Consider the following 23279-nt stretch of genomic DNA (forward strand, 5'->3'; position numbering starts at 1 on the left):
ATCAGGTGAGTGACACAGGCTCCTTGGAGCCTCTAGTTTATAATATCTACAAATACGTCAAATTTCGACAAAATTGTTATCAGACTCATTATTGGAGGGAATTTACCCTTTTTTGTCGAGTCTGTGACATAAGAAAACAAGACATAGGTATCCTAGATTCCATCGTAGACATAGGCAGCATCAACATTTAGGTTCAGTCTGTGGTCAAGTTTTTTTTCGTCATCAATAACTTTATCAAACCGTCATGGAATTTCATGAAATTTGGACAGAAGCTTGTTTATGACCAAAAGACAGTATCCTGAGTGAAATTTTGAAAATATTTTTTTTTATTTTTCCATATTTTACTGATAAATGGACTTAGTTTTTTTACAGTTAACATTACAGTTAACATTCAGGCTCAGTCTGAGGTTAAAGTTTTTAAGTCATAAATAACATTGTCAAACCTTCATGGAATTTTATGAAATTTGGACAGAAACTTCTTAATGACCAAAATACAGTATCAAGAGTAAAATTTTCATTTTCCCATATTTTACTGATAGACTTAGTTTTTTTTTAACTGTTAACAATTAGATACAGTCTGGGGTTAAAGTTTGTTACACATCAATAACTTTGTCAAAGCTACGTAGAGTTTTATAAAACTTTGGCAGAAGTTAAGAGATAATGTCTGAAGCAAACTTTTGAAAATATATTTTTTCCATTTTCAGTATTTTTCTGATAGATGGACTTTGTTTTTTATGCCCCCGTCGTAGCAGAGGGGGCATTAAGTTTTACCCTTGTCCGTCTGTATGTAGGTACGTACGTACGTCCCAAAATTGGTTTCCCTTCTCTAACTTTAGTCTGCCTCAACCAAATGTTATGAAACTTATACACAATGCTTATTACCACAAAACACAGATTAAGTTTGAATTTTGGTGGCGTCACTTTTACCGTTCTAGAGTTATGCCCCTTTACAAATGGAAAATTGCTGAATTTATCGTTTCCGTTCTCTAACTTTAGTTTGCCTCAACCAAATGTTATGAAACTTATACACAATGCCTATTACCACAAAACACAGATCAAGTTTGAATTTTGGTGGCGTCACTTTTACCGTTCTAGAGTTATGCCCCTTTTCAAATGGAAAAATTGCTGAATTTTTCGTTTCCGTTCTCTAACTTTAGTTTGCCTCAACCAAATGTTATGAAACTTATACACAATGCTTATTATTAAAAACCACAGATCAAGTTTGAATTTTGGTGGCGTCACTTTAACTGTTCTAGAGTTATGCCCCTTTAGAAATGGAAAAATTGCTAAATTTTTATTTTCTTCTAAATATCAAGTTATTTTTAAAATTGGAGTTATCTTTCTTTTTACATGATTATAGTTGAATCAACTACAATCAATGCAATGTTTAATTTTGACTTCCACTGATAAAACACAGATCAAGTTGAATTTGGGTAGTGTCACTTTAACCATTATTGAGTTATGCCCCTTTATAAATCGAAAGATTGCAAAATTTTTAGTTTCCATTCTGTAACTTAAGTTTGCCCCAACCAAACATTATGAAACCTATACACAATATTCATTACCACAAAACTAAGATCAAGTACAAATTTTTTGTTTCCGTTTTCTAACTTTATTACAATTAACATTTACATAGTGTGGGATTAAATTTTTTTGACATGATAAATTTGTAAACCTTCATGGATTGTTGTGAAACTTGGACAGAAGCTAATCTTCAAGGCCTAGAAATAGCATCAAAAGAAAAAATTTGAAATTTTATATGACTGTAAAAAAATTTGCGGTCGTATATTGGTATCACGTTGTTGACAGCGTCGTCCAAAGACCATAACTTTAGTAAATGTAAATAGAAATCTATGAAATTTAAACACAAGGTTAATAACCACAAAAGGAAGGTGGGGATTGATTTAGGGGGTTATAGTCCCAACAGTTTAGGAATTAGGGGCCAAAAAGGGACCCAAATAAGCATTTTTCTAGTTTCCAGACAATAACTTGTGAAACGGTGTACGGATCTCTCTGAAATTATACCACAAGTTTCCATACCACAAAGGGATGGTTAGGATTGGCTTTGGGGGGTTATGGCTCAAACTGTTTAGGAATTAGGGACAAAAAAGGGGGGAAAACAAGGGTTTCCTGGTTAATGGACAATTAAAAAAAAGTACAATGTTATGTTTGGATTACCTCCCTTACACTGCTTTTAAATTATTTATAAAGAAATGTTGTATTGTCTTGAGGTGATTGGCTGTCAATTTATTTTTAGAAGTTACTATTTAAAAATGCTGATTAAGGAATATTAATTTTAGCCATGATTATGTATGTCATTTTCTATTTTAAGACTTTTATGATGTATTTAAATTATGGTTGCAAACCTCAATTGGAAATTTGAATTGAGATTATGACCATATCTTGAGGAAAAGAATTTTTTTTTTTTTTTTTTTGGAAAAAGGGGGGGGGGGGGGGGGGGGAGGGGTAAAAGAAATTGTGAGGGGGGGACAATTTTTTCTCATTTCAGATTTCAGAAATTAAAAAGGGGGTAAACATTTTTTTTTGGAGGGGGTGGTCAATTCGCAACAGCATAGTGTATTGCACAAAAGCAAAAAATTGAATGTAAATTTAAATCATATAACCAGTTCTAAGTTCTTTGACTACAGTTATTCTGTGTCAGAAACCTATTATGTGTCAAATATTTAATTACAATCCAAATTCAGACCTGTATCAAGCGCGAATATTTTGTCCATTTTTGCCCCAACTGTTCAGGGTTAGACCTCTGCGGTCGTAACCAGCTGCGCTCTGCGAAGCAATTTATTTTTTATAAATTCTGTATTTTACTGATAAATGGACTGACTTTTTAAGTCAACATTACACTTTAACACTGACAGTAGCAATCCTAGGCGAGACACAGGGTTCTGTGGAACCCTTACAAAATTTTGGTATTTTGGGGCAAAAACTAAAGAAGATAGAAAGAAAATGTAAATAGAAAAAATGATCAGCAATACAATAGCAACAAAAAAGAGTTATTTGTCATGAATTCCATTCTGGTCCACAATGTTGAAGGTATCCATTGTTAAAGTTGCACATATAACAAGGTGAACAACACAGGGACCTTAAGAGCCTGTAGTTTAACTTGCCATACTTACAAAAAAAACCAATTTTGTCTTCAAAGTCTTGGATCTTCTGAGTTTATCACATACAGAATGTTATAAACACGTACAGCTGATGTTTAAAGTAAAATGTTCAGGCATTTCGAGTGGCAGATTCAGGGGGGGGGGGGGGGGGGGTACGGGGGTTGGAAACCCCCCTTTTCCCCCCCCTTAATCCTGGGTTGGGAACCCCCCTTTTGAAAATGGCTGGATCCCCCCTTGAATTCAAGGTCAGGAAAAATCAGGGATTGTTTTTTCTTTTCTTTGGCTACTGTGCACCAGTCATCAAAATTCCTATTAAAACACACCTTTCAGTTAAAATCATATGATTATGTTATTAGCAAGATGCTATATTAGTCAAATCACAGTAATTTAAATGGCTAAATCACTCAGTATACACTCTGATTGCTGCTAGTTCACTTTATTTTATAAGACTTCATTTAGAATTGTGAGAAATACAACCATAATGAATCTCGATCGAAAAGTCAGTAATTTATATTCAGGATTGGTCAAAGTCTCATATGTCTAAAGCTGAATGAAAAAAAGAGATTCCATGATTGTAGTTAATAGTTGTCTTGTCCCAGTATTTATAGTTTATTATCTTGAAGAAATATTCTGTAATGTTAAAGAGAGACGAAAGATACAAAAGGGACATTCAAACTAATAAGTCGAAAAATAAACTGATAACATCATGGCTGAAAAAGAAAAAGACAAGCAGACAAACAACAGTACACAAAACAAAACGTAGAAAACCAAAGACTGAGCAACACGAACCCCACCCAAAACCAGATGTGATCTTAAAGTGTATTTAAAAAAGAGTGTCATGATTTGGTCAAATATAACATTGGAGAGGCCCTCTTTTCTAAAAGAAATTAAGAACACATTGTAACTACAGCAAAAAAAATTTATTAAAGTAACTGTTGAGGATTATACAGATTTTTTGTTGCAGTCTAATACCTGTCAACCTATGAAAATGAAAATGCAGGTTATGACCTGCATTGAAGAATAAAATCTCAGGTCATAACTCGTACAAACTTTTTTCCAGCTGAATTTAAGTATTTAGGGGACATTTTTTTATATTTGTTTTTATATTTTAAAACAAACAGTTTCCAATTGCCAAAACATGTTCCAATGGTTAAGTATTAAATATAATATGAAAATAATTTAAAACTATTATTGTTGCAATGCACTTATGATTTTGATAGATTAATGTTTCAAAACTAACTTTAACAATTCAAACAAAGCCATCATCCCTTTCTGTTATTTTATTATAATCAGTTCACCAGTCATATAACACACTCTGTGTGCATCTACCTCTACAGCTTTATACATTATTTAAGTACTAATTAACTGGTGGTGTTTAACGACCTACATTATTTAAGATTGGTTGATGTTAGATTATAATAAAAAAAAGTTAAACATTTAAAGTAAGTAGAGATGAAAAGAAATAATTTTCAACTATTTATTTTCTAATTGTACTATGGTAAAAAAATAATGAAAAGTAATATTCTAATATGTATTTAAACTGAAATGGGTCACTTAATTTGAGTTTGCACAGCTAGTTGAACTTCTTGTCCAGGAAGAATTACGAATTTGCCGGTATTTCAAAGGAAAATCACTTATGAAATCAGTCTGAAGGCTTTAGAATCCAGATGATAACGGGGCATTTTCGGAATTCCCGGAATATTTAACGACCCGGCGGGTATCCTGGGTGACCCCTCAAAGTTGTGAAAATCTCGGGTCACATCCGCAGGATACGGGTCAGTTGACAGGTATGCAGTCTAAATGGAAGAGCTATAAGGATTTTATCTTTCTTGGAGGAAATTATAAAACTAAGAAACTCTTAATAGTATCTGAGTCTTGTTACAATTTTGTGACATTTCAGCAGCTTTGAAACAAGATTTTGAAGATTGTGTAGTGGTTGTTTCCCTTTAAATGATATTAGAAGAAATTTTTGCTTTGTCATTCTTTACAAGAGAATGAGCACCTTGAAAATCAGATTATCAAGGATTACTTGCATTAAAATTAAGGAATAAAGTACTGAGTTGTATACCATATTGCACTAGCTTCCTATTTTCTATGATATTGATGCATTTCATACTGGCAGACATTTTTTTAATTTTTGGAAAAAATGTATAATTTTGAACATCAGTAACCAAGATCCTTAGATTTTCATGTTAAATGCCTTCCAGCTATTTTACATTGTATGGTTGTATATCATCATCAATATTACCTTTTATAATATAATTGATCAATTAGTTGCATTTGAAAAGAATTTGTTGGAAATTATTTGATATTCAAATGATAAATGGTATGAAATGACATCTTTCTGCTGTATTTTGCCTTTAGAAAATTTTAAGAAGTTTGGATTAAATTGCTTCCTTTCTATGGAAAAACTTCAGTAATTGATTTATAACATTATATATATTTAAGAATGACAGATCCAAACCCAATTCTATATTGAATTTTTAAGACTTATGTATAATCTACTAAATGTACATTATGTAACTTGTCAGTTTGGACTCAGCAATTTATTCTCAGCCTTTGGACGGTAAAAAAATTGAATATCAATAAGTGTCAGGTTCTCAGTAAGAATACATGTTTCGTATTGTTTCTTCCTCATAATGTCTACAGTAAAGTACACTGACTGAATCAACTCTTGGTAACCAATAGTGTTAAATTCACATCATTTGGACTCTTTTGGATAATTGTATCATTGGCAATCATACCACATCTCCTAACTTTATATTATATGAGATGAATAAAAAGTCAAAATGTCATCATTTTATGCCCCCACCTATGATAGTTCATGGGCATTATGTTTTCCAGCCTGCACCTGCATCCATGTGTTCATCCATGCTTCCGTCCTTCCTGTATCAGGTTAAAGTATTGATTGAAGGTAGGTTTAAAGTACAAATGTATTGGTTTTAGGTAATTTGTGGTCACATAAGCTTGAAACGAGTACATAGTACATGTTCATCTTAATACTTATTTCAAATTTATGACTCAGATTTCATGGTTTACTGAACATAGATGTCCAATAGGTTAAGTTTTGGTTTAAGGTATGTTTACATTTTTTATTTAAGGTCATTTTTAGAAGACTTTTTTGTTGAATAAAATGAATGTGATTTTTTTCCCATTGTAATACTGGTTATTCCAAGCATAACTGTCAAGTTTTGTTATAATCAGCTCAATAGTTTGAGAAAAATCTAGTATAATGTAAGACAACATCTACAGCAATTCGAGCAAAATTTCTTTGAAAAATCCAAATCAAGCCGCATCATGATAGAATATAGTATGGACCAATAAATGATCAAATATTTGTCTCATCTGCCTACAAATAGGTCAATATGATACAAAAGATGACTCTAGGATAATAAATACCACTAATGGACCTCTTTGTCTTCATTATAAGGTCCCTTTTGCTCTATTTATACCTCTCATTTCCTCAAAAATTTTTAGGCCAATAAATAAAAATTTTAGAGTAACTTTCACTCATTTATGAAAGAAATGAGATAATAAATGAGTAATTGAAGTATTCAATCTGAATGAACTATCCATATAAAAGTTTACTGACTCCATGGAGGTTTCAATAAGTCCTTACGTAAAACATAAATTTACGCCGCGCTCCAGATAGGGACATAAAAAGCTTCCCTTTTAGTGGATAATTTGTTGTTAGTAACTTGTTACTGCTTCAAAAATAATTTCATTTACTTATAACTGTATATATATTAAAGTATTACTTAGGAAAAAGTGTTCTATTATAGCAAAGTGTAAGAAACAAGGAGAAAAAGTCAGAAAAAGCTCCCCAACACACTGAGTATGGCTTGCTCTGTCTACTAATTTTCATGGCAGAGTCCTATTTCAGGGCAATTTTCTCATAAAATGTGTTTTCGAGACTCAATCCACTCAGAATATTTCATTTTTGTAATAATTCACTTAAATAGCATGAAATTTTAACAAATGAGAGTACACACAAAGTCAAAGGTGCATGTGCAGCTTCACATAATAGTTGTAATACCACCTTTGTTTTTCCCGAATTAGTCTTTGTTAAATTTGCACTTTTCAAAAAATAGTGCAGAATTTATCTTTGTTTCAAATAAAGAAATACTTGGCATGAGTAAAGTTGTATCCAGTCCAGTACTATAGGCAAAATTTCACATAACATTTCATTGCATATAAGAAAATAACCATCACTGGAAGTTAACCAATCAAATTTTCACCCCTTTTTTCCCTGTGTACAAGCTTTAGTAACCATGTAACCTCAAGTTTCCAAAATATTCTATAGAAACACCAAATAAAAAAATAATGGTGCTTTGAAACACCCAAGACATATGTCAAACTGTCAAATTCAAGGGAATATTTTTTTTCGACCCTTTTTTGTATGAAACCGGATGTGACATACTATGAGTTGGTGGTATTACACCTTTTAATCACATCAATTTAAACCTAAGTACACATATGCCAAATTAGAGTTTTTACCAAGATTTCATGTTTCACTGAACATGGAAATGTAGTAGTGTTATGACCTAATATAGAGTAAAAAAGTTATTTTTGTTTACAATCATTCTTTACTTTTGGTTTTATTTCATGAAAGCTACTCTCACATGATAGATTGCTTAAGGTGGAAATATACCTTATAGATTAAGGCCTGTGACTCATTTCACAAAAAACATACAAGAAAAAAATACTTGTAAGTCTTGAGCATTTCAGTAAAACTTACGATCTATTTCTTTTGTCGTAAGATTTTTTGAGAAAAAGCCCCAGGGTCTTGGAAAAAAGGACAATTTGAGACATTTTTCTAGATAAACTTTCAGTTCATATCTTGTATTTTATAAGATATAGGATGAACTGAACCTGCAGGTGCTTTTTACACAGAAGGCCAAACACCAGGCAAAAGTAGGTAAAAAGTCCTATGGTAGACTGGCAAGATTTTAACTCAAAAATGACTTGATTCTACTTTTTTGGGCGCAGGACGTTTTAGCGAAAAACTTTTAAACTACTAGGGGACATTTTAACGCAGACATAAGAGCCCATTTTAGCGCAGGATTAATCCGTTCACCTGTATTTTCGATGGCCCATTTTAGCGAAAACTTTCCTGGTTGTATAATATTCACCATACTAAAATCATGAACAGTTCCATGTAATTCATAGCGAACAAATAATGGTCCAGAGTCGTTCCATGCCCGTTATAATGAGCAATATTATAGTTGTCACCAGCTATTTACGTTTTTATACGACCGCAAAAAAATTTTTGTGGTCATATATTGGTATGACGTTGGCGTCGTCGTCGTCCGAAGACACATTAGTTTTCGTACTCTAACTTTAGTTTAAGTGAATGGATCTCAATGAAATTTTACCACAAGGTTCAATACCACAAAAGGAAGGTGGGGATTGATTTTGGGGGTTATGGTACCAACAGTTAAGGAATTAGGGGCCAAAAAGGGGCCAAAAATAAGCATTTTTGTAACTTCCAGACATAACTTGTGTGTAAGTGTATGGATCTCTCTGACATTGTACCACAAGGTTCCATATCACAAAGGGAATGCTGGGATTGATTTTGGGGGTAATTGCATCCAAATTTTATGAATTAGGGGCAAAAAAGGGGCAAAAAACAAGCATTTTTCTAGTTTCATGACAATAACTTGTGTGTAAGTGTATGGATCTCTCTGACATTGTATCACAAGGTTCCATATCACAAAGGGAAGGCTGGGATTGATTTTGGGGGTAATTGCCTCAAAATTTTAGGAATTAGGGGCCAAAAAGGGGCAAAAAACAAGCATTTTTCTAGCTTCATGACAATAACTTGTGTGTAAGTGTATGGATCTCGCTGAAATTGTACTACAAGGTTCCATATCACAAGGGGAAAGCTGGAATTGAGTTTGGGGGTAATTGCCCAAAAAGTTTAGGATTAAGGGGCCAAAAAGGGGCCAAAAATAAGCATTTTTCTAGTTTCCAGACAATAACTTGTGTTCAAGTGTATGGATCTCTCTTAAATTGTACTGCAAGGTACCATACCACATAGGGAAGGCTGGGATTGATTTTGGGGGTAATTTCCTCAAAATTTTAGGAGTTAGGGGCCATAAAAGGGCAAAAAACAAGCATTTTTCTAGTTTCAGGACAATAACTTGTGTGTAAGTGTATGGATCTTTATGAAATTGTACTGCAAGGTTCCATATCACAAAGGGAAAGCTGGGTTTGAGTTTGGGAGTAATTGCCCTAAAGGTTTAGGAATTTGGGGCCAAAAAGGGGCCAAAAAACAAGCATTTTTCTAGTTTTCAGACAATAACTTGTGTTCAAGTGTATGGATCTCTCTGAAATTGTACTGCAAGGTATCATACCACAAAGGGAAGGCTGGGATTGAGTTTGGGGGTGATGAATCATAAGGGGGTTCAAAAAATTGGGGGGGGGGGGGGGATTTTTTTTTCCTTTTTTTTCTTCAAAATTTTCCATTTTAAATTGGTTATTTCTGATCTCTGATTTATATATAAAAGCAAATAATAATGATCTGGTTTGAATAGGTAAATTAAAATTTTTTAAGTTCTTTCATTCTGTGTCAGAAACCTATGCTGTGTCAAATATTTAATTACAATCCAAATTCAGTGCTGTATCAAGCTTGAATGTTGTGTCCATACTTGCCCCAACTGTTCAGGGTTCGACCTCTGTGGTCGTACCAAGCTGCGCCCAAGCGGAGCATTTTATTCTTGATACTATCATCTAATTGCAAACAACATATATACGAAGTATGAAAGACAAATGTGTAATACAATCTAGACAAGATAAAGAGAAAGAATAAGTTGAAGGTTGACTTAGATTTCCTGAAATGCAAGGTGACATTAAGTGGGACCAAGTGAGATTATAACCAATCCCCTGAAATCATCAGCCTTTAAAGAGTGCAATGGATTTTAAAACCTAATGGATAGAGTAGGGAGGGCACTTGGTCCCACTTAATGTCACCTTGTATTTCAGGAAATCTAAGTCAACCTTCAACTTACAGGTAAGTATCGGTTAAGTAACAATTTCCTTACAATGCAAGGTGACAGTGAGACCACGTGATATGTTGGAAGTAAAATCCAGAGCACTTAACTAAACTCAGCAACTAAATAAAATTTACAAAATTGCATAGTTTACCTCAATCTACTGTAGTATAGTATCTCCCAAATAAGTTGAAGGTGCTACCTTTTTCTGGTAAAATCTCCCAAACACACTTTCATTACTCCTGAGCCTGCTGCTTTTAGGATATCATTTATAGGCATAACAGCTGAGAAAGCTGCACTAGTTGAAGCTGCCCTTGTACTGTGCTATTTAAACATATCTGTATCTATACCAGCTAACTTAAGAACTGTTTTAATCCATCTTGCAATGGTTGCACAATCTACTGGTTTGAATGGTTTAGAATGAGTTATAAATAGTTGGGTATGATTACCCCTTAAATGAGCAGTTCTATGAATCTAGACTTCAAGAGTTCTAACAACACTTAAATCTGAATCTCTGTATTTCTTTAGATCTACAGCATTAAGATGTACTCCAGGCTCTAAGATTGTTTAAATAAATTCACTATTTGAAAACAAACTTTGTCACCAACCACATCATATTAATTCAAATCTAAAAATTTAAGACTTTTGCAGCATTGCCCTGAGTCACTAAAGCAGTTAACATAACCAGCTTATAAGTCAAAAACTTTAAACTAATAGTATCTAAACTTGGTAAGTCTTTAAAAAAATTAGCACAATATTTACATCCCAAGTTATAATACATGTATAACGTGGTAAAGAAGGCTTCATATTGAAAGCTTCTTTAATAAAACGAATAACTAAAGCTTGTTTTCCTACAGGAACATTATTTACAGATATAGAACTTGACAAAGCAGAACGAGCGGTATTAAGAGCACTATAACCTGCATTTTGAAAATAAACTGCCAAAAAATCCAAAACATAAGCAATGGTAGGTTGAAATGGATCAATGTCCTTATCTTTAGCAAAATTAAACCAACCGACGATATGTGGTGTATAATTGCTTAGCTGTAGAATCTCGCCAGGAGTTCATAATAATTGAAATTGGTCTTTTTCGGAAAGCCCTTGGTCCTCAGAACCTTTCCGGATACCCTGCATACCAGGAGTGACAGACATCGTTGTAATGGATGATGTAATTGAAGGTTGTGTGGTAATTGTAATAGATTTTTTGCAGGTTTTATCAATAACGGTGGAACAACACACAGTCTCATGAGCTGTGGAAACCAACTCTGTGATGTCCAATGAGGCGCTATAACTACTCCCTCTGCTTTGTCTGCTAACACCTTCTGACACACTCTGTCTAATATACTGAAAGGTGGAAAAGCATAAAAATGAAACTTGGCCCAAGATAAAGAAAAAGCATCTATATGAGTAGCTAAATGTCTGCTTTCCAACTGACAAAAGTATCAACCTGATGGTTTAGTCTATATGCAAAGAGATCTATATCAATAGTATATCCTAGTTGTAAAACTTTATGAAATGTATTTCTATTAAGCATCCATTCAGTTTCATCTCTTTTCAGCCTACTTTCTTTGTCTGCAATAATATTGTCAACACCGGGAATATGAACTGCTAATAGCCAGATGTTATACTTGTCTGCTAATAACCAAATTTCCCTTCCTTTAAAATTACAAATTTCTGATTTAGTTCCACCCATATTATTTATGTAAGCTACAGTTGTAGAATTGTCTGATAAAATTTTTACATAATGTCTGGCCAAGCTATTCAAAAAACTTTTCATTCCCAAAAACACAGCTTGTAATTCCAAATAGTTAATATTGTTACTAAAATTCAACTCCTCCTCTGGCCATTGTCCACCTGTAGATAAACCTAGGCATTCTGCCCCCATCCAACTAAAGAAGCATCTGTTGTTAAAGTAATAGAAGGAGTTCCTCTTTGTACAGGTGCAGAACTATTACTTATATTTACACACCACCAATTAATGTCATCTAACGCTTCAGATGATAAACGCATAACTGCATTAAAATCACCTTTATTTGAATTTAAAGCTGAAGCCTTATTTATCTCAATAACTTTAGTGAATAACCTCCCTAGTTGGACTGCCACACAAACTGAATTTAAAAATCCAACCAATTCTGCTACATTTCTGATAGTATACTTATGTCCTCATTGAAATTTTTTCACAGAATTTTAAAATTTTGCTATTTTATCTTCCGTTAAAGATATTGTCATATCCACAGAGTTTAATAAAAAAAACCTAGAAACACTATTTGTTGTTTGGGAATAAAAACAGATTTATCAGGATGCACAATAAATCCTAAGTCCGAATATAAATTTTTTGTACTATTAATATTATCCAGACACTCCTCAAAGTAGAGCCTTGCAAGTTAGAATCATCAATATAAGCAACCGAAATAAAACCTTCAGCTCGGAGCTTAGCATAAATAGGTCTTAGTAACTTTGTAAATACTCTTGGAGCAGCTGCATATCCGTTTGGTAAAGCAGTAAATTGATATAAGATATCTCTCCAGATAAAACGTAAAAATTTTCTTGATTCAGGAGCTACACTTAAGGAGTAATATGCATGACAGAGGTCAATAGACCCCATAAAACAATTCTGAGTCATGAGTCTCATGGCAGATTCTAATCTTTCCATTTTAAAATGGTTATATATAATATATTCATATAAATTAATTAAATTTAAAATCATTCGTTTACCACCATCTTTTTTCGGACATAAAAACACAGTAGAAATAAATTCTCCATAAGAATGATTGGTTTTTTCCAGAACTGCCTTTTCTAAAAGCTTTGAAATTTCACTGTCTAAGGCAGCAGAATCACTTATGTTAAGTCTAGTCTGCTTATAACTTTGTTGCAAAGGTAGCATTGTGGAATTCTAAATTATAATTTCTAACAGTATTAAGCACAAAATTATCACGATTCAAAAGTTCCCAATTAATAAGAAAATGTTTAATTCTCCCAGCAATTGGCTTATTAGTTCTACCACTAACCTGAACTACTTTTTCCCCCTGGGACTGTTTGACCTGGCAAAGCCCTGAAGGCCTCTTCCTAAAAAACGTCTGCCTCCTCTACTGGAAGATCCTCCATGACCACGGCTAAAACCTCTAAATCAACCAAAACCACGGCTAAAACCTCTAAATCCACCAAAACCACCAAAACCTCTAGTGGAAGAGGGGTTTGAAAACTGTGGCTTTTGTGCTACCATAGCAGCCATCTTCTTTCCTTCTGTAAGGCTTTTAATTTTGTTTACAACATCATCACCAAACAACTGGTCAGTTAATTTAGTTTTCGGTGTACAGAGTGATTGATACTCATCTTTCAGGTACTGTTTTAGATTAGTACGTCTGTATTGTGAAAGACTATAACTGCTTGAGGCTAGTAAAGCTATAGAATCTAGCATAGTTTGAGATAGTTCTTTCTTGTCTGGTACCTCTGTACCACTCACTAGTTTGTTTACTAAAATCACCAAAGGTGTCAAGCCTTCAATAACACTCTTTGAATAGTAGGCAGTTTCACATTGTTCGACCTGCCAAAGCTTCCAATACATTGTTCGTAAATAACTTCATTAACTGTAGGGAAGATTAACTGACAATTCCCTGGTCTCAAGTACTCGTCAAAAAGTTCATTACATTTCGTAAGAGTCATTTGCATTGTAAGCAACGAATTAACAAAAGTACCTACATTTTCGGAAACATTAGGACCAACCTTTTCTTTGGTGCTAAATTCCGATAACTTCTCATTTAATAGTTGAGAGGCATCAAAACTGTTGCCGTCGTCAACAACTAAAGTGGTCTGCTGGGGGCTGCCATCTTTGTTTACATTCGGTACGTCATCAGTACTGCATTGTGGGATCGCGCAACTGTTACTGGACCCGCGTGGTACCTCAACTGTACTACAATGTGCAGTCTCAGAATGAGGAATAGATGAATCAATCTGATCAGTACGCGGTGACTTAAAAGCTAAAACCAGACTCACCTGTCTTTCTGCGTGTCGTTTATGTGTATCCACCGATGTTACGTTAGAATCCCATTCTTCTTCATAATCGCACTCTTCCTCGTAATAACTGAAACCTTGGCTCAAACTTTGCAGACTAGCATTTAATTTGTCTGCTGATACATACTCCGTACATTTATCAAGAGTTTTGTCAATACTACTTACTCCTACTTGGCTAGAAACATCATCCACACAATCTGAATCGTGGTCGTGGATGCGAATGTTAACACACTGAATAGCATCTTCTCACTGACGAGAAATTGATGCCAGTGGTTCTAGCATAACAATTTCCTGCTGACAGGAATCAACATTGTTACTATCGTCTACATCGAAGGAGCACACAAACATGGTTGCATTGTCTGCATCCCTGATCTAGACGCCATCACAAAAATTGAAATAATACAAAAACGAAGTCAAAAAACGGTAATATAAAAACAAAAATAGTATTCCATAAATAGACAGTAATAAAAATAATCCAAAAATAACGTAAGATGAATATATTTATTCGAGATAAAAAAGGATTTAAACAAACACGAAATATTTTGTTGCTGAAGAAATTCAGGGTCAAAGGTCATACTGATGATTTCAGGGGATTGGTTATAATCTCACGTGGTCCCACTGTCACCTTGCATTGTAAGGATTTTTTAATTGAAGTTATATGAAAGATAAGCATTGGCTATAGCACAAAAAAGATTCATTTAAGAGTGAAGGGTTGTCAAAAGCAAAGTTTGCATGCCATTAGACAAACACAAAATATGTGAATATATTTATGACAAACTAAGTTCAATAACATTGTGGTGTTACACCACTGTCCCTGGTTAGGGGAGGGTTGGTCATTCACAACATGTTTTATCCCATCACATTCTGTATGTGCCTGTCCCTAGTCAGGGGCCTGTAATTCAATGGTTATTGTTAGTTGCTGTATATCATATTTGTTTTTCTTTTATTATAATGTTTTTACATAAATCAGGCAGTTAGTCTTAGGGTCTTTTATAGCTTGCTGTGCAGTATGGGTTTTGCGCATTGTTGATGGCTGTACGGTGACATATTGTTGTGTACTGCTATGCCATTTGTGTTCTGGGTGAGAGTTGTCTCATTGGCAATCATACCACATCTTCTTATTTTTATATGACATGTGCTGTATATAATTTCTCTCCATGTTTAATTCAAATGCTCAAGATTTTGTATAATTTTGTCATTTTACTGTTTCTACCATGAAATCATGGCTATTTGACATGTAAATAGGAAATGCTTTTTGCTAAAATCAAATCTTCTATTATTCATATGTTTTATTGAAGAACATAAATTCAACATCAAGTCTGCAAACTGGAGAAAAATTAAAATAAATTGATTTGAAGGCCAATTTGCAGGCCCTTCTCTTTTTTATGTTTCAAGGATACTTGTTTTAGTTGTTTTGTTTAGCAGTTGCATTTTTTTGAAAATACCAATGCATAGTATTTCCCCTATAGTTTTTGTTCAACTTGAGGTTAAAATAGGAAAGTTAATAAAACCTTTTGGAATTTCAATATTATAGAGAATAGATGAATATTTATTAAGGGCCATTAGCTACAATTTATACAAAAAATTAAATTACGATTCTTTTTTGTTTCAAGAACTAATAAAAGCAAAATTTTCAAATAAAATTTTGTCATAAGCAGTCAGTTTGGCCCAAATTTGTCAAAATAAGCTCCAAAACATCACTGATGCATTATTGATTTGCAAGTTAATAATTTAACCTCTTTGAATCTGTTTTCAATTTCAACCTTCAATTTAACCCCTTAGCTGGAGATTGGTTACGCATGTACTAGGTGTGTTCAGTTGTTAATAGGAAGAGAATGTTAACATTGAAAGTGAATCAAGGGTGAACCAATTCATTAACTTATTCGATCCACAAAAAATCATTCTTATACAGGTAAAAACAATGATTTACGTATTTTTAAAACATGAAATCAAACAGACCTAGAAAAATCAAATTGCACGTGCCCGCTATATATATTTATGTTTGTATCGGTTTGTATGACCGTGTGCAGTCTTCAGAGGTCATCCAGATGGTTAATTAGATGGCGTCTAGACTAAAATATACACATAATGCTGATACATACCATGCATTGTTAATTATTTATTTTAGACTTTTGGTAATTTGGATATACGTTTTAGTATTTTATAAATCAAATATGAGAATTTGAGTCAATCTGTGAACATGAGGTGTTAAATGTTGACAAATATAATGCCTACCCATGTTAAAATGAGCATAGAGCATAGCATGATAGAATTGTATTGATTCTAATAGGAAAATTTTGAACTCTTGTACTTCGAAGCGGACCTATAATACATGCTTGAAAGGCTGCCATTCTGATTTGATGAACAAAAAACGTTATAGAAAATCATAAGTTTAACGATAAAAAATGAACGGATACATGTAAACTTACTTTTAGAATGAATTTATTTAATTTCCTAGCGAGCAACACCAACACCAATGTCCATTTTGATCTCAGGCGTTGCTTAAAATTCAACTGACGTTGCACTTTCAATTGTGACGTCAATCACGTGCAGCTCATGTTTTATTGGAATAAGAAGATGGCTTGTATCCAAAGCCAAAGAAGAACGACATATTAGAATTAAAAACCATTTGTTCAGAGAACAATTGAAGGTCTTTCCACCTAAAAAAACATGTATTTTGATAAGAAAATATAAAAATCGAGTTTAAAATGTCATTTCCAGTGTCAGATGATAGCTAACTGTTTGCTGATTCCAAAAATATATGGTTTCAATACACTTTTGTTTGAAATAAGGGAGATAATTTGTTACTTCCGGTTTGAAAAAATGTCACTTCAGGTATAAAATGATAGTTTAATTGATGCTGATACCCATATGGTTCTATATACTTTTACATAAAAAAAGTACAAAAAATAGCTTCTTCCGGTTCACACAAGGTCACTTCTGGTTGGCTTTTACAAGGTCATATGGCTTGCAACTTAATGCAAGAAGTTCCATGGCTCTAATATTTACAAATATAAAGTTAAAAGCAAAGGTAAAAATCTAGAATGTCAAATTTACTTATGACCTTGATCTAAATTTCAAGGTCATAAATTAAGGACCTCAAATAGAAAGACCCTAGGTCTGTACTATATATGGTTAATGAGTTATATCATCATACAGCTAGTTTTAAATATGAGAGGGGAGAAAACTCCCATTTTATGTCAACGTACCCGTTCAACCAAAATTTATGTGTAACGACATGTCGCATATAACAATTTAGTAAAAATATTTTGTCGATATCTTATACGGCTTCTGATAATAAGTATTAACAAGCCAAAATCAAATTTAGAACATGACCTTGACCTTTGACCTTGACCTAATTTTTCTTTTAGTGGACCAAGGACCTCAAATCAAAACACCCTAGGTCTCTATCACTTATAGTTTACAAGTTACAAATACATATCACTTATTTCAAATACATAAGGGCGAATAACTCTCATATGGAGTCTTCGTAAGACTTCGGTCAAAATAAAACGTAACATACTGAGGATATAATGAGCAATTTGGAAATATAAATTTGTCACTTTCTTTTACGGTTGCGAAGGAGATCTCATAACAAGAAAAACAGTATTTAGGGAGATAACTCTTACAAAGAAAAGTGTTCGGTTAAACAGGGTCAGTTTCAAAAGCGTATAGACTGTATGATATTATATACAAAAACTCTAAGCGACATCTTTTGAAACAAAAATACAGCGTAAGAAAAAAATTTGGCGAAAAAAAAAAAAAAAAAATAATAATCAGAACAAAACCAAGAGGTCTTTCCACGGAAAAGTAGAGACCTAATTATAAACAAGATCAAGCCTTCTAGGATGTAGATGATATTAATAACTTTTGAACGATGAATGACGATACTCTCAGTCTTTTTCAAATGTGTATACTAGGATTATCTATTCAAACAGCTCAAAGTCTACCAACGTTATACATAAGAATGAAAGAAGGAACCTCACAAAAACCACTAGAAGTTTCTAAAGTATAAAATAAAGTCGGAGAGAATTCTGCAATTTTCGTAGTTCGACAGCCATAATAGATGGATGATAATAGATATATATCAATAGATTTATCTCATAAAATGTCAACATCAAACATAAATATAACTATTTAATAATATACAATAGCAGGCATGTTTAATTATATAATTTCTTACATCCACTTTATTTGAACTTTGGTGGATTAGTCTCATTGGCAATCATACCACATTTCCTTATTTTCACATTTGCTTGTAATAAGGTAGATAGTTAGAAGGTACTTCTGGTTTACAAAATTTCACTTCTGGTTTAATTTTTTACCTAACTTAACACTGATTAAAAAAAAAGTTAACTTTGACAGGAAAATTATGCAAAAATTGCTACTTCCTGTTTGCAAAAGGTCACTTCTGTTTGACCTTCTTCAAGGTCATATGTCTGCAACCCAATGTAGAGGACCCTTAGACTTGGTAAGTTATAGTAAAGGTCAAAATCTAGAATGTCAAAATAAAATTTGACCTTGACCCTAGTTTCAAGGTCATAAAGGAAGGACCTCAAATCAAAAGACCCTTGGTCTATTATATATTGTTAATAAGTTAAATATATTGTAAATAAGTTAAATCACCATACACCTAGATGTATACATGTATAAACAAGGGGAGAAAACTTCCATTAAATGTCGTCCTACCCTTTCAACCAAAAATTTATGTTTTATGACATTGTGCAACTAACCATTTAGTAAAAACATTTTGTCAATAACATATATGGTTTCTTATGATAAGCGATAATAAGCAGAAATCAAAATTTAGAACATGACCTCGACCTTTGACCTTGACCTTATTTTTCTTTAAGTGGACCAAAGACCTCAAATCAAAAGACCCTAGGTCTCTATCATCAATGGTTTACCAGTTTCAATTACATTTCACTTATTTTAAATACTCTCATATGGAGTCTATGGAATGCTTCGGTCAAAACTCAACAAAACATCCTTAGGATTTTACGAGCAATTTGGAAAAATAAATTTGTCAGTTTCTTCTACGGTTGCAAAGTATTAGAAATAACAAGAAAACAGTGTTTGGGGAGATAACTCTTACAAGGAAAAGTATTCGGTTGAGCGGTGTCAGTTTCAAAAGCGTATAAATGTTCAATATCAAATATCAAATATCTAAGTGACATCTTGTGCAAGAACCAAACAGTAAAGGAAAAAAATTAGGTGGGAGAAAAAAAAAAAAAAAAAGAACAAAAGCAAAAGGTTTTTCCACGGAAAAGTGGAAAGACCTAATTAGTGACAATTTTAAAGTTCTTAATCAACTCAAATCAGGGTAATATTCTCAAGCAACTGTTGGAATGTCAATGTATATTTGCGGTTCCTGCTTCATGAAATTTGTAAACACTAGATAACCAATTTCACACCTCTACACCTCTACACTGATATGCTATGATGTAGTAGGAATGGGCGTGACTTTTATCTACCAGTAGATGGCGCAGCAATGTAATCACAAATGTTGGCTTAATCTGCCAAGGGTGGAGAGGAGGGGACTGGATCATAACCATTGGATAGTGAAAAATGTGTTCGAATATAAAACTGTGATATTGAGAATTTTATTTTAAATTGAAATCATGAAACAGAGATAAAAGATACCACTCATTAGTCATCAATAAACTCACCATGGCAAAAAAAAGAAAAAAGACCTAAAGGCAAACAAGAGTATACAAAATACAACATAGAAAACTAAAGACTGAGCAACACAAACCCTGTAAATCCTATGTAAACTGGTCATACATCTGTATGTGCTGTAATAGTTACATTTGAGCTGCGTCGTTTAGATAACGACCTTATGCAAATGAATAACAATACATCTGTTAACTTATTTTGGGTTAAAAAAAAATCTCTAAGGAAAGTGAGTAACTTTTGAAAATTGAGCTGTTATAAGAATCCTACAAAACAAACAAAAATCCATCTTTTATTTCGTATTTGAATGTTCCAAAATCAATCAAAATTTCACAAAACATGCTTTGCTTTGTATACTCCATTTTCAGGATTACATGTTATAATTACAGGTTAGAAATGTAATGAAGAAAAAAGAGTAAGATGACATATCCCTTGAAACATTCCACTTGTATGTACAGATTTCTGGATCAAGTTTTACAGTAAGTATTCTTATGCATCATAGTTTGTGATATATTAATTCTAGACCTTATCAATTATGTCATATGATAACCTCATCTTTTTTTTTATGTTGATGGAATGTTGCTATATAGATATATACCCCATCCTTTTATTCCTGCTCTTAGATGAAGAATTATAAAGCATAAGTTCCTTCACAAGTTGTCTGCTATCAGTTGCATGATTATAATACTGAGCAATACAAATCATTCAGATTTATGAGTCTCAAAGCCGAATAGAATTTCTTCAACTCATCTTCAAATAGACATTTCTTCCACATGTGTGCTGGCTTATCGAAAATAATGCTGATTTGATTGTCTTCAAGGAATTTATTAATTTGGAATTCATCATAATTTCAAGACAAGTTAATATGTTCTGATATGAATTAATTTCATTGACATTATTATCACACCTCTCCAGACTTTATTTGAACCTAAAAATGAATGATTTAAATGTATCCTCAATTGTACATTCTTCTACCATATTTTCAGTTTGATTTTTTGTCGAGCCTGCGACTTTTGTCGCAGAAAGCTCGACATAGGAATAGTGATCCGGCGGCGGCGGCGTTAGCTAACTTCTTAAATGCTTTTTATTTTAGAAGGTGGAAGATCTGGATGCTTCATACTTTGTATATGGATGCCTTATGTTATGAAGTTTCCGTCAGTCACATGTCCAATGTCCTTGACCTCATTTTCATGGTTCAGTGACTACTTGAAAAAAAAGTTAAGATTTTTTGTAATGTTAAATTCCCTCTTATTATAAGTAATAGGATAACTATATTTGGTATGTGCGTACCTTGCAAGGTCCTCATGCCCGTCAGACAGTTTTCACTTGACCTCGACCTCATTTCATGGATCAGTGAACAAGGTTAAGTTTTGGTGGTCAAGTCCATATCTCTGATACCTTAAGCAATAGGTCTAGTATATTCAGCGTATGGAAGGACTGTAAGGTGTACATGTCCAACTGGCAGGTGTCATCTGACCTTGACCTCATTTTCATGCTTCAGTGGTTATAGTTCAGTTTTTCTTATACTGTATGCAATAGGTCTACTATATTTGGTGTATGGAATGATTGTAAGGTGTACATGTCTAGCTGGCAGGTGTCATCTGACCTTGACCTCATTTTCATGGTTCAGTGGTCAAAGTTAAGTTTTTGAGTTTTGGTCTTTTTTTCTAATAATATATGCAATAGTTCAACTATATTTGGTGTATGGAAATATTTTATGATCTATATGTCAGTCACGCAGGTTTTATTTGACCTTGACCTCATTTTCAAGGTTCATTGCTCAGTGTTAAGTTTTTGTGTTTTGGTCTGTTTGTCTTCAACTATTAGCAATAGGTCAACTATATTTGTTGTATGGAAGAATTGTTAGCTGTACATGCCTGCCTAGCATGGTTCATCTGACCTTGACCTCATTTTCATGGTTCATTGGTCAATGTTTAGTTTACTTGGTTAATGTGAAGTTTATGTGACAGTTGTAATAAAGCTTTATATTTAGGACTATCAACATAATATCAATGTTTCATTTGTTTTTTAATTGTTTATTAATTGTTTGTTTGACAAGATTTTAACAGAACTGAACACAATTTGATGGCAGCGACTCTTTGTTTTTATTAGGAATCCCAAGAACATTGTTTCTGTCGGTTATGCATTTTTTTTTATGAAGAGAATATAGTACAATGTAGTTTTAAATAACATGTTGTTCCTTATTATACCCCTGCATACTGAAGAAATCTTTTAGTTCGCATTTTATTCCATCCACACTTTTTATACCTAGCTTCTTAACCTGTGAGTAGATTTTAAAGAAATTTTCATCATTTGTATCTAATGGCATTGTGCATTTTGTTTAGCCACAACGAAGTGGTGAAAGGGAAACTTGGGTATGTTGTTTCCAGTGCTAATTTTAAGTCAATGATGTTTGGCATGCAGTTCTATTAGTATTGGCACATTTAATTTCCTTGGAGATTATATGGCCCTACCACTCAGTCACGCTCAATTGATTCTGAAACTATTGCATAGTTTACATGTAAAGTTGAATTGTGATACATCAGTTTAAGGGGAACCACTAACGGTAGCTCAATGATACATGTAACTGTTATGCACTTGTTTATCATGAGAATATCATCTTTGTTGTATGTAAAAAAGATTTTCCAACTGAGGTTGTCATTGTGATGATCATCAATTGTTCACTGTTTCTTGCAGAGACCTTTTTTTTTTGTTCCCCTGTTGCTTTCACTGTGGGGTATATAGTAAAAGTATTCATGTTTCAGTCTGACTTTCTGTCAGAACCACAACAATACTCAGAGACTGTTTGATAGAAAACTTATATACCGTGGTAGTCATTATATTTTCTGGGCCATATGATATTAACAATTTTAACAGGAACTTTGTGACTTTGACCATTTTGAGCTCACCTGGACCACAGGGCCAAGGGAGCTTTTATTATCAATTGTTGTATGTCATCCATCTGTTGTTCATCTTCATCTTCCATTAACTTTTACCAAAATTTTACTTCTGAAACTTCTAGGCAAAATTTAACCAAACTTGACCCCAATTAGCATTGGGTTATCTAGTATAAAAAATGTGTTGGATGGACCGCCTGCCAACTAACATGGTTGTCATGGATAAAAATTGAACATAGGGATAATTGACACTCATACAACATCTTCTTATATTTATTAATATGCAAGTTTATGTCTCTCTTGCGATGAAAAATAGGTCTTACAATCCCGCTTTGTTTAAAGCTTTATATTTGAGACAGTAGAAGACCTGGATGCTTTATACCTTGTATGCAGATACCTTATGTTAAGAAGTTTCCTTTTTGTCGAGCCTGCGACTTTTGTCGCAGAAAGCTCGACATAGGGATAGTGATCCAGTGGCGGCTACGGCGGCTTTAGCTAACTTCTTAAAAGCTTTATATTTTAGAAGCTAGAAGACCTGGATGCTTCATACATTGTATATAGATGCCTTATGTTACGAAGTTTCC

General features: G+C 33.4%; 1 protein-coding gene across 3 annotated transcripts in view; it reads left to right on the forward strand.

The window, feature by feature from the left end:
- LOC127701873 (protein MON2 homolog) overlaps nt 1-23279 on the forward strand; it is a 226139-nt gene that overhangs the window by 122790 nt on the left and 80070 nt on the right. For all 3 annotated transcript variants that reach the window (XR_007982240.1, XR_007982241.1, XR_007982238.1), the window contains exon 23: nt 20188-20277. The gene's annotated coding sequence lies outside the window, so the exon portion shown is untranslated. The remainder of the gene's footprint in view (nt 1-20187; nt 20278-23279) is intronic.

The sequence above is a fragment of the Mytilus californianus genome, unplaced genomic scaffold (assembly GCF_021869535.1).
Source record: "Mytilus californianus isolate M0D057914Y unplaced genomic scaffold, xbMytCali1.0.p SCAF_1, whole genome shotgun sequence".
NCBI classification, from domain to species: Eukaryota; Metazoa; Mollusca; class Bivalvia; order Mytilida; family Mytilidae; genus Mytilus; species Mytilus californianus.